This window comes from Lotus japonicus, chromosome 3 (genome assembly GCF_012489685.1).
Source record: "Lotus japonicus ecotype B-129 chromosome 3, LjGifu_v1.2".
In the NCBI taxonomy this organism is placed as follows: domain Eukaryota; kingdom Viridiplantae; phylum Streptophyta; class Magnoliopsida; order Fabales; family Fabaceae; genus Lotus; species Lotus japonicus.
In genome coordinates, this window is record NC_080043.1 from 31,958,368 (window position 1) to 31,978,448 (window position 20,081).

The 20,081-nt window shown below is 38.3% G+C and overlaps 1 pseudogene; it reads right to left on the bottom strand.

The window, feature by feature from the left end:
• Nucleotides 1-1,479: 1,479 nt before the first annotated feature.
• On the bottom strand, nt 1,480-19,651 carry LOC130749339 (disease resistance protein Roq1-like; annotated as a pseudogene).
• Nucleotides 19,652-20,081: the final 430 nt, after the last annotated feature.

A 20,081-nucleotide genomic window follows, 5' to 3' on the forward strand; every position in this document is an offset into this window, starting at 1 on the left:
GTAGCAACCACCAGAGTTCCCCCTTGAACCATCTATTAACCACCAGAGTTCCCCCTCATTAGCCTAGTGTCGTTCACTTCTTCGTCTCTTACTTCAGTAGTCATGCGTTGTTCGCGTCACCTACTTTAGCGTTTGGGGCATCAATTATGTTTCGTCTTTGTGAGAAGCACCCCCATAACCGACGAATCAAGCGTCTAATCCATCGGTACTATCAATAACATTGCAATAACCTATTTCCTTCACTAAATAATAAGCAAGCCGAAGTGAAGTACTCATCGATCACGAGTTCATTACTTATGTGAATCATAGCTCCTTAGACAACCACATCATTCATTTAGCATATATTGTTCTCAATCGGAGGACAATAAATGTACCAAAATCCTTGTACTCTTTTCTATCTCCTGTTATTTTTGTTTTGGATTTTGTACCAAATTCACAATTCCATTTTATTTATATTTTTAATATCTATATATAGTATACAATCCAAACTTTACCTTCATACACATCAAGTGGAATCACCATAATAGCTCTGCTCCAAGAAAATTCTTGCACCCCGTGTCCTTCCCTCGGGCGTTTTGCCTACATGGCACGATCTAAGCTTTTTCATACTGCTGAATATTTTACATGAAAATACATTCATGTTAAAATAAATAGAAACCAATACTAATAAAAGAGAAGTCACAAGTGGATCACATTTATAATTCTCACAAAGTTTTTCTCAAGAGACAACAGAGTAGAGATAAACTATGTTCACAAACACTCACAAATATGAGAATTCTCAAAATATGACTTAAGTTGACCCAAAATACAAAGATAACTCCTTTTTTACAGTGAGAGCCTCAAAAGGCGTGCACATAAAGTGGGCTAGACCCATCTTTGCGAAAAAAGCCCAAACCACTAATTGGACCACTATACTAGTCCAAAACCTAATAAGCTAATAAACATTTCGTAAGCTCAATCCTAACTCTATGCAGACGCAAAAGCTCAAACCTAAACATGATTGGCCCATATACAAGTTCAACATAAAATACAATAAAAAACACTAAGTTCTATGTAGGTTAAATTAAATAGCAGCCCAAAAAGCAAAGAACATACCAAAAATAGGAAAATAATATCTATACAAGCTATAATGGAAGTCAAGTCTTGAAAGATTACTCCAATAAACTTTCCATAGAAGACTCCATCCTAGGTTCTCCCTCTATAGGCAAACATGCATCACTATTGCTCTGTTTGGTTATATTGAAAATCAGAGGAGGAAAAAGTAGTGTAAGAAAAAATAGTTTCCATGCGTTTGGTTTGTCATGAAAAGTGAGAGGAAAGAAGAATCCTGCTGAGTCCCACACAATTATTTGTTCCATCCGCTAGTGTGCGGAAAACTGACCAAGGGAGGATCCATCATCGTGAAAAAATAATAAAAAAGATAATTCAAGTGATAATAGCTGAGTCAATTGCATGAGTGCATGTAAATCCCCAACAATGTAGTCAATTTGTTCAATCATTGCTTAGAAATAACATATTCTACATTCAACACTCTTGAGTTTTCAAATAAAAGAGATACTAACATAAGTGGACTTGAAAGAAAACGAAATGTAAAACACAGCTAAGTAGCTATCAACTACAATGACACAAAAATTGACATGAAGGTCTAAGGAAGATACTGAATGTTGGACTAATTAATTTCGATTGGAAAAACATTCCTCGCTTTTTACTCCCTCCCTTTTCTTGTTGCCAATAATTGTCTTCAATCAGTTTCTGCTCATCTTGCTTTTCAATCTCGTCCAAAGACTTTCAGAAATTTGAAATACTCAGAATAAATGCACTGATGGTGGCATCAACCAATCCATAATGGAAGGGTTGATTCTTTTTCTTCATCCCACCTCATCATATCCAGGTGGACATCACCCGGGGGAGTTTAAGCACTTACTACTTGATTATTGGATTCTTGAGCGCTGTCAGTGGACATTTACCTTCATACACAACAATAAAGTAGCAGGAAGTACCTCAAATATTCGCATTAAATCATTATTGATAAAAGCTTTACTAGGCATTAATAGCATGCAATCATGAATTCCAACGGAAAATGAGTAATCAGAATCTAGTTAGAGTTATGGTTCCGACAGAGGGACCTATTATAAGCCCAAAAGAAAGAACGTTCAAGATAAATTAATGGACGGTAGCCTTTTACTAATGATTGATAGCTTCTTAGGAGAGCTTAAAAGTATGGAAAAAGTTATCTTCACATATGACCTCCACCTAAGTAATATATGAAGAAAAGAAGGAAAAAAGAGTGATGTGATAGAAAAATAAGAGAGATATGAAGAGAGAGTAAGTGAATTGATATGGGGAGAGAAAACGAGGTGTGTATGTATCAAAACTCTAAAAGTATATCACAGATATCAAAAATTTGTTCTGAATGTATAAATGACATGCGGAAGAAAAAGAGATGGGTTCGTACCTTGAAATGGGTTTACAACTCAATTGCTGGTTAGAAAAGCAGCAAGACCCAATCAAGATACCAGCCAGACCGAACCAGTAAGGCTTTGAACACCATTGTGTTCAATCAGTTTATGCTCTTCTTGTTTTGCAAACTCGTCCAATGACTTTTAGAAATTTGAAGTACTTGGAATAAATGCCCTGTTGGTATGCATCAACCCATCTTTCAAAGACAGATTGATTCATTTTCTTCATCCCACCTCTTCACACACAATAAAGTAACAGGAAGCATCTCAAATATTAGAAATCAAATCGTTATTGATACAAAGCTTCACTCTGCATAGTAGCATACAATCATGAATTCCAAAGGGAAATGAGTAACCAAGATCTAAATTCAAAGTTATGGTTTAGAGGGAACTAATATAAACCCAAAATAAAAAATATATACTGCAAATCAAATGGATGATAACCTTTTACTTATGATAGATAGCTTAAAAGGATTTCATAAAAAAAATGATTCTTAACATGCAAATGTTTTGGGAAACCAAAAAAAGATGGGTTTGTAGTACCTTAAAATGGGTTTATGTCTCCATCGCTGGTTAGAGAAGTAGCGAGACCAAATCAAGATAACAGCTAGACCAATCAACCAGAAAGGCTTTGAAGTCAGAACGGCTCGAACACAGGAAGGAAGTATGGAAAAGAGTCTAACAAATCTCTAATACCATAAACAAAGAGAAACAGAACCTCGTGAATGAAACAATACGGTGAGAACAAATAAAATTAAAGTTCAAAGGTGCTCATTCTAATCCATTCTAACAGTTGAAGCAGTTCATTGTGTCCTACAACTATTACCAAATTTATGAGGTAACTGAGCTGCTTGCATAAAAATAACGAAAAACAACATTCATATAGAATGTGCATAAGGTTAGACTATTATTACTTACATTTTCATCACCACCGGAAATAGCAACATTCTTATCTGGCTCACAGTAGTGCTCTGCCTTTTTGTCAATTGGTTCATCATATATGAGATAAACAACTGACTTCTTCACAGTGAATCCATTTTCAAAAACAACAACCACCTTCACTTCATTACCAGGTTCTATATTCGATACTACTTTCTGCCACTCCTCTTCATCGAAGGAATCTAATGCATCTTTCTTATAGAGCTGAATGGTGTTCTTTGTGCAATTTATCACCAACAAACTTTTCAGGCCTTCTGATGTGATGTTGTTTGAGGAAGAAGAATAGACAATGCACATGATTGCCTTCAAGTTACGCCCATCCACTTGAGGGACTTCAAAAGTTACAGAAGAACATCCACTATTGAATGCTAACCAATCAGGATAGTTGTCACTTGGAAGTAAACCCGACCCGATGGGGTTCATTTTCTGCACAGTGAACATTTATAAAAATGATTCTATAACTTATTTAAATGAATGAGTGAGTAAAGAGTCTATAAAATTATTTAAAATTGTAATGTATAACACAAACTCATTTGTATTTCTAAATAGAACATTATAAAGAAACGGTAGCATGTGTGTAAAGAGGGGGGGGGGGGAGAGAGAGAGAGAGAGAGAACCTGTAAAATGATTTCTTTGAGAATATTGGTGACATGACAGTTCATTCCCATTTGTATCAAAAGAGAAGTCAAGGAATTTTTTGACCCTGATATGCGAACTTGGCTGTGACAATCAATTAAAGCAGAACTATTGTTTGAGACATGAGATGTGCTTGGTGTTCCTTCTAATTCCCCAAAATTTGTGGTTTTTAGTGTATCCAAAATTATTTCTACACTTTGATTCAGCTGAACTTCTGAGTCGCACTTCACCCAAAGGCGTTGAAGCTTGGAAAGATCTTTAAGAGCATGTAATAGACCATAGGATCTACTTTTTTCTTCATCCAAGAGGTTAAGGGACATCCCTGCAGCAGATGTTTGAACTTGGGATAAAATATTATTAGTTGGAGACATCCAAGACTGTATAATTGATGGAAATACATCACGTGAGAACCCTTCATAGCCGCACAAAGAAATATATCCAATGCTTTTTGATCTTACTACAGCAAAGGGAACTCTTGTTATAGCAGTGTTATCTGCAACCAGGGTGGTTAAAGATACCATTTGTTCTATATCCTCTTCCAACTTGTCAATTTTTGAACATCCAGACAAAATGAGAGTTTTTAACGACTTCAACTTATAGATGCTTCTTGGAAGTGAATGAAGGCTGGTACAGTTCTTCAAATTTATCAGAAGCAGTTTATTGAGATTTCCAATAGTATGAGAAATCAAAGACAAACTAGTACAACCTTTCAGTACTAGCTTTTCAAGATTTGGTAAGTCTGAAAAGTCTGGAGTTTGTCTCAAGTTAGGAGAATGACTAAGATTCAGAAACTTGAGCTTCTTCAGCATCTGGTAGAAAGAAATTTGAAACCACTTTGTTAGAAAAGCAGCATAGGAAAAAAAGATGAAAAATAAAAAAGTATGATTCAAAGATGTCCAATGGTTTAAAATGTCCCGGAAAGATATGTATTATTCATTTTACTTTTTTAGTCACGCTGGTGTCTCATATGGTCCGGGACCCGTAAGTGGATGGACAAGATATAAAAAACTCAAGTGAAAACTTTTACCCGCCATTGATATATTGTTAGAAATTAAAATTGGCAGTTGGAATTTTCAAACAAGGTTGTCACTATTAGTTTGCTTTGAAAAGTTAAAAAAAAAAAGAGTTGTTCCAAGATTAGACTCCTACGATGTTGGATGGAAACAATTTATGGAAAGCTAGAAATTAGCATCTTCCAATTAGTATAGGTATCATTCCATTGAAATATGCAGAGTACGTGAGATAGAGAATAACAAGAGAAAAGTTGAGAGAAAGCTCTAACGACTAACGAGCATAGAGAATTCTTGCTATTAACTTTAGTGTATTATTTCTTAAATAGAAATATTTAGTGAAGTTAATGTTTTTTACTTGAGTGTATTTTTCATAAAGCACCTAAATTTAAACAAGGCAAATTTATCTTATTTGACATCGGAGCATGTTATATCAAATGACAACTACTTAAAAATGGTGTCATAAACATGGCACCGTGGAAGCAACTTATTCACTGCCTCAAAATCACTCGTCACCAACTTATGTGCTAACAGATCAACCTTCCCCTTGGGCGAGGCTGAAGAGTGTCCCCTTGCTACTCTGTCCCTGGAACTGACCTTTCCTCCACCTTCAAGGTCAGGTGGTTTGGCTTGCTGGACACCCCAGACGCTCCTCTTCCATCCCCGAGTCAACATTCCCCCCACTATTTTTTCGTTGATTTTTGTAAGTTGTTTGGTAAGATAGAAAGAGAAGAGAAAGAATGACGTGGATTCTTTCTCGCTTTGTTTGATGAACAGAGAATGGAAAGAGAGAAGATTTGTTTATGTCAAATGACATTTTTATCCTAAAGGTAAAAATTAATCACCACTCTCACATTCCTCTCCACTTTGGCTAAGACTCCTAAAACTAAAAGTGCTTGGAACCAAATCTTATTTCTCTCTCTCTCTCTCTCTCTGTCTGTCTCACAACATACCAAACACAGTTGGTAACCTCTCTCTCTCTCTCTCTCTCTCGGCATTCCATCATCAAACAAACACACTGTTTATATTTATGTACGAAATCATTCAAAGAGATATTTAAAATCAGTGACTGAAATATCATAATAATTTTTGCTCCTAGCAAGACCCCACTCACCAACCAGCATATATCAAATTTCCAAATTTTAAATATATAAAAAAGAATTTTACTCGTACCTGGGACTTCTTCCAAACTTGTTCCAGATTGGAATATTTGAAGTCAATGGCAACTAGACTATTCTGATGAAAGTCTGGTGGTGTATATTTTAAAGGAAATTTATGCCAGCAAAGCCATCTAAGATCTCTTGAAAGATACTTATAATCTCCATCAATTTTCACGCCAGTAAGTTGAAGCAATCTAAGTTTATCCATCTTCTCAAATGCTTTGCCTTCCAACTTATAAGTTGTATCCTTTTCTGGAGACTTCAAAGTCAGTCCCCGAACATCCACTGTTCTCTGCGAAACAAAATCAGCGAAAAAAATGACACAGCTTAGGAAAATGGCATTTAAAAATCTATTAGAGTAACTGAATACAATTAGTTGCACAAGACGATTCACAAGCAAGATAATATTCACAATTACTGAGAAAATAGGACAAGAAATAACTGGTTTATCAATGGGCATTTAGCATCCTCTGGCTCCAGATAATTTAGAAACAAAAATAATAGATGCAATAAGTTCTCACAGTATCTTTGGATAATACAAAATCTACATCCTTGTAACGCCATAATCTACTAGGCTCCTTGCCCTCTTCAGCTGATTTTTCGCGGACGATTTCTCTTCCCATGTCTCGTAGCAAATCATGCATTCCAATCCTGTTCTTCCTATCAATAGTTATAAGGCTTTGTTGTACAAGGACACTTATTCCAATTTCTGCAAAATGCCCACAGTCATTTAATATCTCAATCACATCATCTTGTTCCATCCCGATAAAGAAAAAAGCTATATCAAGGAATATTTCTTTAACATCATCATCACTTAAACCATCAAAACTTATTCTAAGCTTCTCCATAACTTTTTTATTGGGAATCATTTTGAGTTTCTCCAGTACACTCTTCCACACTGTTATCCTCCTCCTAGTCAACAAAAAGGACCCAATTACTTGAAGAGCCAGCGGCAACCCCCCACAGTATTTAATTACATCGCTAGAAAGATCAACAAAATCTTCTTCAGGACTTGGTTGCTTAAATGCATGCCAACTAAAAAGCTCAAGAGACTCCTTGTCGTCCATTTCTTTTATTCTATACACAACTTCAACTCCAAACTCCTTTTTAACTATATTTTCATATCTTGTTGTGATGATTATTCTACTTCCGTAACCAAACCAATCACGACTTCCACACAAAGCATCCAATTGTTCTTCATCATTCACATCGTCAAGCACAAGAAATATTGTCTTTTGGCTGAGCCTTCTCTTCAGTTCTTCTTTTCCCGATTCAACTGTATCTATCTTTATCTTGGTTGTTTTGTAGATATCAGAAAGAAGCTTTTGTTGCAAAGAAACTATGCCATTATTTTGTTCACAAACTTCTCTGACATTCAGGAGGAAGCTCTTAGCCTCGAATTCATGACGAATTCGATTATACACACCTTTGGCAATGGTAGTTTTACCCAGCCCCCCCATCCCCCATATCCCAAGTAATAGAGGATCTTTGGATTGTTGGCTTTTTAATAGTTGAATCACATTTTGAACGCGAGCGTCAACCCCTACTGGGTGGTCAGCAACGATAATGTCTGACCTGCCTAGCAAATCGGTAACATCTTCAACTACTTTCATGATATCCTCACTTTCATTCCTGAAAAAATATATTTGAACCTTAGAATAAGTGCATAAACAATTATATTACCATTTTACAATCTGTGGTGGTATCAAAAGAAGAGAATTAATTATGAAAAACTGATAGGTCCGCATGTATCCTTGTGAAATGTGAACATATTCACGATAGTGACTACGAGAAATTTTAAGTTGCAGGGAAACACATACATAATTTGTAACATATATAAAAATATAATATAATAAACTACCACTATATGAATACACTATTTAGTGTTTGAGGTTCAGGAGAATATGTTTCTTTGATGTATATTTCTTTCAGGGACGGAGCAAGAAAAAATAGGTAAGGGGGGCGAAAAATTTAGGACATGTTAAATAACATTTACAATGCTTAACTTCTACTATTAGCAATTGTATAAGTTTGGTTCAATGAAAGACAAATCATATATCCCATACACTAAAAGTCTAAAACAACTTCAGGTACAAAGAAAAAACTTACACAAAATAGTACCACTTCATTTCAATCATGAAGAATATACAGTTCTTAGATTCTTGATTTCCCTTTAATATAAATTTAACTGAAATCAAACGGATTTCCAAACACAACCTGAAATTTATGAAAAATACCCCTCCCCCAGCGAACCTGTAACCCACTAAATTCCCCATCCTGCTAAATCTGGAAAGGAGAAAACATTTTCTCTTCAGCTCGTGGGTCTTTGAATGTAAACCCAGCAGCAAGAGAATGTAGAGGAAATGATTGTTGATATTGCTTTTTGGAAGGGTTATTATTCATTCACACTCCACTTTCTCTTCCATCTCATTTCTACTCACTTTATATTCTTATCTATCTCTTATTTTTCTATCACATCACACATCTTATCTCTCATTTCTATTTCTTTCTCAATATCTCTTGGTGTAGCTTGATATTGAGGGTGAAAGTTCTATTTTCTTTTTTAAAATTTAAACTATGAAATAGTAAAACCATTGGGTAATAACTCTTATAAATTATAATAACAATTCATTTTTCTGTTTCCTTTGGGCCAACTTTAACGGTTCATTTTTATTGGTTTATTCAGCCTCTGAAATTTTGATTAGGAGGGAAAGGTCCAGAGCAGTAGTTTTCGCCTCTTTAGAAAGCTTTTGGTTTATTTTATGATAAGGAGGCTATTTTTTTTTACTTGGGGGCTGTACCTATTTTTAGTACAGGATATAAAGTGATTTTTTTTTACAGGGGGGTGATCACCCCTTTTAATTACAAGTAGTTTCATCCCTGTTTCTTCTGTGAAAATTTTCTATTGTTTTGAGTTAAAATTAATATAGCACAATTAACTTCCTGGTCATAGAATATCACATTTATTTTAAAAATATTAAAAATAGAACTTACATAGAAAAAGTAATACCTAATATTGTTAAAGCAAAACAAATGTTACAAATAATTATATAAATTATAAAGGAAAAAAAATTAAAAACACAAAATGATAGATAGAATTAATTAAAATTAGAAATCATAAAAGGAAAGAAAAGAAATTACGAAAGAAAAATGCATCAAGAAAAAAGTTTTAGCAATGAACAATACATTAGTGGGACCAATTAAGATCATATTTCTAATGTTCATATGCTTAAAATATTAGCTCGTTCTCATCATACAGGGATGAACACACAGGGTAAGTGGATAATTCCGACAACCAGTCCAAGGATGGAGATGATGAAGAGGTAGACAAAGACACAATGACATCTGAGGTGACACGTGATGAGGGGGGTGATATCGTAGTATTTGGTGATATGGTAGTAGTAAGTAGTTACAATTGTAACATTGTTTTTGATTTGGTGTTCTCTTTGTTTTAATGTATTGGTGGGTCATCTTTCCCATAATCCTATTTGAAAGGGTTGTTCTGAAGCCTAAATTATTATAATAATATTTATTGGCTTTCAAAAAAAAAAATCATAATTAAAAGCTAAAAAAGTATTTAATTATTTATGTGTAAATTTGTTCATAACTTCATATCATAAGTATATAGATATTAAATTCAAATTAACTTACCTGGAGTTTATGATGACAAGACCTGCCATGCCACCAACTTCAAGGAGAGCTGTCCTCCAATTCTTCACCATGAATTTATCCACCGAGGTTTTTGTTATAAGATCCTCAAAAGCTTTTCCAAAATCACCTCTCTGATGACGTACATCTGAGGGATCTACCTCATAGAAAACTGGCACAACCACCAGACCCATGGTTCTGCGAGTTTCCATAATGTTCTCCAACTCTAGCATGCACCATTTTGAATTAGCATAATATTTTGAAAAAACAACGATAGAAATTCTAGAATTTCTGATAGCTCGCAGTAGTGAGACGGAGATCGTATCTCCCCGTTGAATCTCATCATCATCTCTGAAAACATTAATCCCGGCATTTTGAAGAGAGGCATAGAGATGTAAAATGAATTTTGCACGACTGTCTTCCCCTCTGAAATTCAAGAACACATCGTAGATCTTTGGCTGAAATTGAAATGCAAAAATCAAAGAGCGCTTAGATATAGCTTTACCTAAAATTTGTATGCGACTAACATGAAATATGAGGTCTTAGACCGGCAATTGGTTACTAATTTTCAATTAAGAACAAATTTTGAAGTTCTTGTGGTAGTTATAAAACCAAATACCACCGCCTGACTCATTAAAAATAATGTCCACCTTGCTTCCAGTGGCATATGTTTTTATAATAAGGCTTTATCTGAGAGTTTTTAAGGGAAGGAAGGTAATGCTTTGAAGGGAAGGGAAGAGGAGGGGAAGGGAGTGTAAACCCTCCCATTGTTTGGTAGCTCAAAATTCCACGAAACACCCAATTTGGAGAAACTCCACAAAATAACTAGAGCAGAGTTTCGGAGAGGTTTTCAAAAGTTCTGGAACCCTTACCCCTTTATTAAAAAACTCTCAAACAATGGGAGAACTTCTCATAAGTCTCATCTTTAACTTGCCTCCACTCCAAAATTAAACTTGCAAACAAAGCCAATGAGTTTTTTAGGGAGGGAGGGGAAGGAAAAGAGAAGAGAGCTAGGTTCCCCTTGTTTGGAAGTTTAAAATTCTAAAAACGCCCCCAATTTGGGTAAATCCACAACATAACTAAAATAGAATATTAGAGGGGTTTCTAAGAAGGTTTTCAAAAATTCTCCAAACTCTTTCCCCTTTTTAAAAAACTCTCAAACAAAGGGAGAGCTTCTCATAACCCTCCTTCATTAGTTCCCCTCCAAAACTAAACTTGCCAACAAAGACTAACTAAATTAAGCCCTAAGAACTTGCAATACCCCGCTACGAACCTGATCAACCACTTTCTTCGACTCCTCCTTTTGTATTTCTCTTCCCATTTGTTGCAGCAGAACATGCATTCCAAGCTTGTAGTTCTCATCAACAGTTACAAGGCTTTTGTCTTGAAGAACACTTATTGCAACCTCTGTTGGAGATGTATACATCGATATTACATCATTTAGGTCCATCCCGATACAGAAGCATGCTATATCAAGGAATACTATTTTCTCCATATCTTCTAAATCATCAAAAGTTCTTTCCAGAATTTTTCTTACTTCAGGAATGAGACTTCTTTTGATATTATGTAACAAACTCTCCCAGACATCTCTGTACCTTCCAAACATTAAGGAACCAAGGGCTTCAATAGCAAGTGGCAATCCCCCAGAGCAAGCAACTATATTTGTAGAAAATTCAACAAAATCTTCTTTAGGACTTGCTTGCTGGAATACACGCCAACTAAAAAGCTAAAGAGACTCCCTTTGGTCTAGTTCCGGCACTCTATACACGTGATCAACTCCAAGCATCACGAGGAGACGTCTATCTCTGGTGGTAATGATTATTATGCTACCTGGACCAAACCATTCACGACTTCCACACAAAGCATTTAGCTGCTCCGACTCATTCACATCGTCAAGTATAACAAGTATTTTTCTATCTTGAAGTCTTTCCCACAGTATCTTTTCTCCTGATTGAATTGTACCTATCTGTGCTTTTCTTGTTTTGAATATTTCAAAAAGAAGCAGTTGCTGTAAAGAAATTAAGCCATTATGCCGTTTGCCAACTTCCCTGACATTTCGGAGGAAGCTCTTAGCCTTAAAATCACAACCAATTTGATTATAAACGGCTTGGGCAATGGATGTTTTACCTATCCCTCCCATCCCCCATATCCCTAGTAGTAGAGGATGTTGTGATTGATGGCTGTTCAGCAGTCGAATCACATCTTGCACACGAGATTCTACCCCAACTTGATAGTCAGCAACAAGCCAGTCTTTGTAGTCTCTCAAACCTGCCTTAACTAAATTAACTGCTACCTTGACTTCCACGTTTACGGTCCTATAAAATACGAGGCAAGGAGTAAGTGCATAATCATGTGAAGATATATAACCATATGAAACTATCTCCATTCTTCGAAGTGAACTAAGAACACTGCAGGATATAGATTCCTTAAATTCAAATTATCATGCCCACTATATAGATTTCTTATGATAATTTTGTTTCATAAATTAGTAAAATGTTAGTGTTGATAAAATACTGATACTAATGGAGAAAAATCGACAAAAAAAGTGCCGATTGAAAGTATATTATGTTTTTTTTTTTGAAAGTATATTATGTAACATTAGAAAAATACTCAAATAATATCTAATTCTAATTTTTCTTTTTCAAACAGCTTATTCATATTCCAAGCATCTTGAAAACAAAACACTCTCAAGTTAGTAAAGATATAACAAGACCTCTCCATCTAAATAGAATGACATGAAATAGATTTTAAAAAACACCCAAACCAAATAAGCTAGCAGAAAAGGGTATAAGTAAAGCTGCAAAATTTACATTGTAATATAGCCACCAGCATTTGAAACACCAACTCATTCCAATTAGTAAAGCTGAAAAAATCCACACAAAAAAAAAGATGATTGCAGAACCACCCACAAGTTGAAAGACAATCCAAATTACACAACCTCAAACTAAATGATATGGAATTAACATATTTCCTTTGCCAACTAGATCAGGCTCTGATTCATCCCAAAGCTTTCTCCTCTCAGCAGCAATACTTGGGGCATAGATATAACAAAGATGCACATACCTTCAATTGACTGAACACTGGCCTGAAGAAGAATGCATCCCCACCCCCACCCCCTTTTGTTCCTAACGCTGCTTAGCTTAGTTTCTTGCACGAACAACACTATTTGTGGCTTCAAGCGGAGACAAATTTCTTGAAGACTTCCTCTTCGTAGACCACCCAAACCCCTCATGTTCCAGATTACCCATTTTCTGGTCATGATTCTTAACTCCGGAATCGAAGCGCTAGCTTCCTCGTCAAACTCCAAGTCCAGCTTCTTCACCAATTCCTAAACCCTTTCTGCGAGAATGTTTTCTTGACCAGCATGTCTTGTTCGTAGAATCACGTTCCTTACACTTGGAATTTGAAAGTAATTTAAAAAACATTATAATTTTTTTTTATTAAAGTAAAAAAACCATTATAAATATAATTGTTTATAAGTTATGTTTGACATGATATTTCAGCTAAAACTCATTTGACTAGCTTAAGGTCATAAAACAGCTTAATTAAGCTTGTGTGATGAGTCTGTACTTGAGATTTTGGTGAGGTCGTGTCTTTACCTTTTTAGGGTCTAATGTCTTCTTAAAGTCATCATATTCATGTGTGATGGACTCGGGAAAGGCTAGGATGTTACTTTCCCTTTTGGCTTAATTTGATGTAATCAACATTTTCTCAGTATTAATAAAAGTAATGTTATTCAGCACTTCCTTTTGTGTCATTTAGTTTACTGTTATGGAAAAGTTTTTATTTCGACAAATATTCATATATTACATATGCGCTTATTCATAAATTATTTTAAAAAATTATTGAAATAAATTGAAAATAAGTTATATATACGTATAAACTATTTTTCATAAGCTATCATGAGTAGCTTATGAGCATAAACTCAAAACAGCTTATGGTATGTCATAAGCTATTGGCATAAGCTCTCCCAAACACTGACATAAGCGTTTTTGCTATCAAATAAGCTCTTTCAAACGGAACCTTAAAGAGTTTGGTAAATCAGCTTATTTAGTAGCTTATAACTTTTTTAAACTAGTTTTATTAAACATTTTTTTTTTCTAATAAGGTAACTTTTCAACTTTTAGCTATTTCAGCTAGCTTTAAAGATTTCAACTAGTTTAATTTTAATGTGGGGTCTTTCCTATTATGTATTTGGGGTCACTATTGGGTGAAAATCCACGAAGCTTGGTCTTCTAGAAGCCAGTTATAGCAAAAATGAAAGGGAAGCTTGGATTCTGGAGTTCTAGATTTTTATCCTCGAGTGGCAGGTTAGTGTTATTAAAAGTTGGTCTCAATGCTATCCCTTTGTATTACATGGTTGTTTTCAAGGCTCCAAAATGTGTCATTTTAGAGTTGGAAAAAATAATACGACGGTGTGTGCAAAGGTTTTGGCATGGGAGGATGTGTGCAAAGGTGTGCGGTTCGGGTTTTTTAAATGGAAAAATAAGGCTTTGCTTTCGAAGTGGGTTTGGCGTTTTGGGTGCAAGCGTTATGCGTTGTGGTGTACGCTTTTGGTATAACGTTTGGCATGGCGACACCCATATACAGGTTCAGTTTTTGCGGGTTTTTTCTTTGTCAAATAAAAAATCGCAAGCTCTCTTAGAGGTTGGTGTGGCGGATGGCGGTGTGTGGTCCTAATCGTTGTCATTCAGGCGAGCTTTTTTTTATTGGGAGCTAGAGAAACATCATAAATTCATTCAGGCTCTTTAGTCATTGGTCCCTAATCAGAATGAGGGAGAAGACTTGCTTAGTTGGAAGTGAGATCATTTGGGTCTGTATAGCGTGAAAACTCTAGGTGCTACAGTGGAGGACCGGTGGTTCTCTCAGGATGGGTAGGATGTTCCTAAGCAATTGTGTCTCATGCTCCCTGCGAAGGTGGCCTTGTTTCTTTAGCAGGCACAGAATAATTGTGTGGCGTCCAAAGTTAAATTGATATAGCGTGGCGTGGCTTTTCTGATGAAGGTACGTGTAATATTTTGTATTCTGTTTCTGAGTCCACGAATGATACAACCAGAATCTCAGAGAGGGACAAGAGAGGGAATAGGGAGAGAGAAGAGAGAATAAAGGGATAGAAAGGGTTTCATTATCTCAACAATATTCAACATATCTCATTTACAAGGCCAATCCCTATTTATATGCGTAACATATCCCTCCCCTTAAAATTTTCCTTGTCCTCAAGGAAACATTCAAACAAATCCAAACAACTAAATGAAACAAGACTCAAAAAATTGAAACGGGCTCCAAAACTAGAAAGAGAAAGAAAAAGTAGCAACAACTTTCCTAGTTGCCTAATAGTCTTCTAAATCTAAACCCATACAGACATGCATCTCCAGGCCTTTGTTTTTTTTTTTGTTTCCTGCCAGACCCAACACCAGCAAGGCCCAACTCCTTCTTTGAACAGCTTGGGCTTGGCCCACTCGAATGGGAGAGGGGTCCAGCATTTTCCCACTCACTTGTGGCCTCCTCCCCTTCACTGTAACAGCGAGAATCGAGACCCTCTCTTGGCTTCCACCGCCGCAACAGCAAGGTCGGTGGCCCTTCACGCCTTCATATCTCTTTCTTCTGCCGCCGTCCTTCGCCGAGTCTGGTGGCTTCGCCGGTGGTCTCCTCCCCATCACCTTCTTGCAAGAGTCGCCGGTCAAGAAACCGTGATTGTCGTTGTAAAGGTAGATGTATGGCGGCTTCCGCGGTGGACGAAGGACTGGTTGCCAAGAATTTGCGGCCAAGAAGCACAGTTGGCCGCTGCAAAAGAACGAATCTGGAGGCTTCCGTGGAGACCTTCCTGCTCCGTCAATCGCTGAATCACCACCACAATCACCAAGAACACCGCCGCTGAGCACAGAGTTCCCAATTTTGGGCGAAACCGCAAACCTTAAATCGCTGATTTGGGGGAAAACGATTTCGAGCCCTAAATCATGAAATTGGGGTAGAACGACATTGAATTGAGGAAGAACGGCGTTGATTTTGGGAAGAACGCTGGATTCGTTCAAGAACCCAAACGAAAACTCCTTTGAAGAACCGAAGAAGACGGTGATCGTCGCCGATTGTTCGTACTTCTCCGCTGCATCTTCTTCAGCCTCAGCCGCAGCACGCTCTCGTTCTGCTTCCGCTTCTCGTTCTACCGCCGCTGCCGCTTCTTGCTCCTCTGCGGCCATGGCCTCGCGCTCCGCCGCGGCTTCATGTTCAGCTACTGCTGCCGCTTTGGCTTCGTACCGCTCGTACGCCGCCATGTACTGCTCGTATTCGGCCACGTGCCGCTCATACGTCGCTGCCGCTTCTTCTCGCTGGCGAACTTCTTCACGTCGGCGAGCTGCTTCATGGGAACGCTTCAAGGATTCATCAAGCCTGTCAATGGCTTTCCACCAATCTGCATCCATTTTTTTTCTTTTTGATTTTCTGGTTCAGGTGCACCAGATCGGTGCTCTGATACCAATGATAGGGATAGAATTAGAGATAGAGAAAGAAGAAGATGGAATCAGAGAAAGAATAGAGAAACAGGGAAAAGAGGGGTTCCATTACAGGATATCAATCACAACATAGCAAATACAAGAACTGACTCTGGTATATATACCCTCTCCCTAAATGATGTGTAACATACCATTGATAAGAACCTTGGGAGAACCACACCACAAAAGCTAGCTGTTGTAGTTGGAGAGCCCAAGGCCTTATAAACCCCACATTAGAATCCCATACTTCCAATGTGGGACTCAAGTCCCATACCTTGCAATGGGGTCCTAACATCCCACCACGCTCCGCAGCCCCGGCGCCCACGCGGGCTGGCTGTGCACTAGCCCCTTGACTAGTCCCGGGCGAACACTGCAATGCCGGCGTCACCACCCGCGCCGCTCGTTTGCAGCTCAGAGACATGGTGGAAGGCTCTGATACCATTGATAAGAACCTTGGGAGAACCACACCACAAAAGCTAGCTGTTGTAGTTGGAGAGCCCAAGGCCTTATAAACCCCACATTAGAATCTCATACTTCCAATGTGGGACTCAAGTCCCATACCTTGCAATGGGGTCCTAACATTCTTTAATTGGAACACAAATGCAACCATAGTGTCAATTAAAATTGGAAACCAGAAAACAACTAAAACCTTAGTCTGAATCTAAATCTTCCACATTTTCACTAAACTAAATCCTGGCAGTCTACTATATGATTTTTCAGCAGTAAGTTCGCAATTGTTAAGCTTGGTATATATAACAAAAAAATTGAAATGAAACAAATATAACAAAAAAAAACAAATGAAACAGCAAGCCCATCTTCTTTCTGATCCATGCATCCAGGCCCATCTCACCCAACTCCAGCAAGGCCCAATTCCCTCTTTGAGCAGCTTGGGCTTGACCCACTCGAATGGAAGAGGGGTTCAGAAGGCACCCACTCTTTTGTGGCTTCTTCCCCTTCACTGTAACAGCGAGTATCGAGCCTTTCACGCCGTCATCTTCCTTTCTTTCGCCGCCGTCCTCCGCCGAATCCGGAGGCTTCGCCGGTGGCTGGTGCGCCATGACCAGCAAGCAAGAACCTCCGGCAACGACTGCAAAAGCACCGCCACACAAGAACGAATTTGACGACTTCGCTGGTAGACGGTTGGACAAGATCAGAAGGTAACGATCCCTGACTAAGCAGCAGGGGTCTCCGCCGGGAAGAAACACGTCTGGTGGCTTCCTTGGAGGCCTTCTTCCTCCGTCACTCTCAAAATCCACAATTATTGGTGAAACCACGAACCCTAGATATTTGATTTGCAACATTGCGAATCTGGAATCACCAATTGGAGGAACGACGACTCTGACGAACTCCAATTCGCCGCCGCTTTGGGCCGGAATCGCCATGGAAGACCCGATCTGCAGTTTCTGGACAGAGATCGGACGCTTTGTTTCTTCATTTTCTTGAATCGCCGGCACCTTCGACGCCGCAACGCCCTCAGCCTCCGGAACGACTTCGAGTTTAGCCTCCCTCACCGTCGTCGCACGCTCCGCCACCGAGAGTACCTCTGCCTCGCGTTCCACCGCCGACACGTCCTCCACCGCGACAGTTTCAGCCTCAACCGTCACCGTCGTTGTGAGTTCTGTGCAGAATCGTTCAAACGACGATTCTCGCGCCGCCGCCGCGCGCTCTTCCTCGGCGATACGCACGGCCTCCGCCGCTGCTTTCGCCTCGTACCGCTCATATGCCGCCATGTACCGCTCGTATTCTGCGACGTGTCTCTCGTACGCCGCTGCCGCTTCCAAACGCCGGCGTCTTTCTTCATCTTCTCGCTTGTTCTTCTCGCACATCTGTTCGAATGAAATCCACCACGCTTCCATTTTTTTCTTTTTGATTTTCTGGTTCAGTTGCACCGGATCGGTGCTCTGATACCAATGATACAACCAGAATCTCAGAGAGGGACAAGAGAGGGAATAGGGAGAGAGAAGAGAGAATAAAGGGATAGAAAGGGTTTCATTATCTCAACAATATTCAACATATCTCATTTACAAGGCCAATCCCTATTTATATGCGTAACAACGAATCATCTTTTCATTCATTGTAAAAGTGTGTGGCCACTATGAGTTATGTCATGTTGCGGAAAGGCTGATGTTGGGTCGCCCCTGGCACGATTCATGCTTTGATTTGGGGCCTTATTTTGGATCACGCGCTTACCACTACGCCAAAACCAATTGGTGTTAGTGAGGACGCAACATTATTTCCTTATAGTGTAGCATCCAGCGCCCCATTTCGAACGCAATCTAGTAGGGAGGATGCTGGCCTACCGGCCCAGCCATCCCCCCTTAGCACCTATCAGCCAACCTAGCTGCACATCATGCCTTATGTGGGATTCAAACACGGAACCTGCTCTGGTACCATTTTTTGGATCACGCACTTACCACTACGCCAAAACTAGGTGTTAGTGAAGACGCAACGTTATTTCCTTATAGCATAGCAGTCAAGACCCATTTTCAAATGCTATCTAGCAGAGGTCACCGACCCAAAACTTTATTCCATTTGCTATTTTTTGGTCTGTTGTGTTGGCTAGGAATGATCTTGTTTTCAATAGTAAGCCATTTGTACTGAGACTTTTGGGATTCTCATGTTGGAGTATAAATCTAACTATTTTATCCTGACTAGACTAGCAATTCATAACAGTAAACAAGCACCGAGTGTGAAGTGTGAACTGAAGACATGACTTTATTACCTTGATTCTGCCATGATAAATTCTGGTATTTTGCTAGCTTTCCTAAGAGCTCGCCTCCAACTTTTCAACTTGTCTTCCTCCACCATGATTCTTTGCACAAGATCATCAAAAGCTTCCCCAAACGCACCTTCCTGCTGAGATACTTCGGAGCGATCTACTTCATAGAATGCAGGGAGAACATTCTGAAACAGAGTTCTGCGGCACTCCATTATTCTTTCCAACTCTTGCATACACCACTCAGAGGCATAATTTCTTGAGAAAACGATGATGGAAATTCTAGACACTCCGATTGCATGAAGCGCTGAGGGTGTTATCTGATCTCCACTTCTGAGCTCATCATCATCATCGTCCCTGAAAACATGAACTCCAGCCTCTATGAGAGCGGTGTAGAGAAGTGAAGCAAAATATTTACCTGAGTCATCAGCACAATAGCTCAAAAAGACATCGTAGATCCACTTTGGAGTACTGGGATTAGATCTTGAGGAAGACATGGATGGATTAGGTGAAAGGAAATGACCAAGGGACTTTGAATATGTAGAAGACAGAGATGAGGCCAAAGCTTTTCATTGGCAACTTTGCATATAGTAAACTTCAAAGTCGTCTTATAAGTAGAAGAATAATATTCGCCACTCTTCTACCGAATTGCCAAATTTAATATAATATACAAGTTTGTCATATACAATTAGTCTTGGATACCATGGTTTATTACGATATACGAATAATGTTAGTTCACGTCAACCATGGGTTGGAATTTGGGGTAGAGCAAGGGAGGTTTAGAGATAGAAAGAAAAAAGAAAAGAAAGAGAGAAAAATAAAAGATGTGAAATGTATTATGGTTGAAAAAAAAAAGGGAAAATTTGGCGTTTACACTAATTCTACATCTATTTATAGAGAGATAAGAATAGAAAAGATAGAATTGAGAAAAGAAGAAAAAGATAGAAAAAGAATAAATGATAAGTGTAGACTAGTTGGCACGCAAAAAATTGTTACTTCGTAATGACTATAAAGGTGGCATTTCT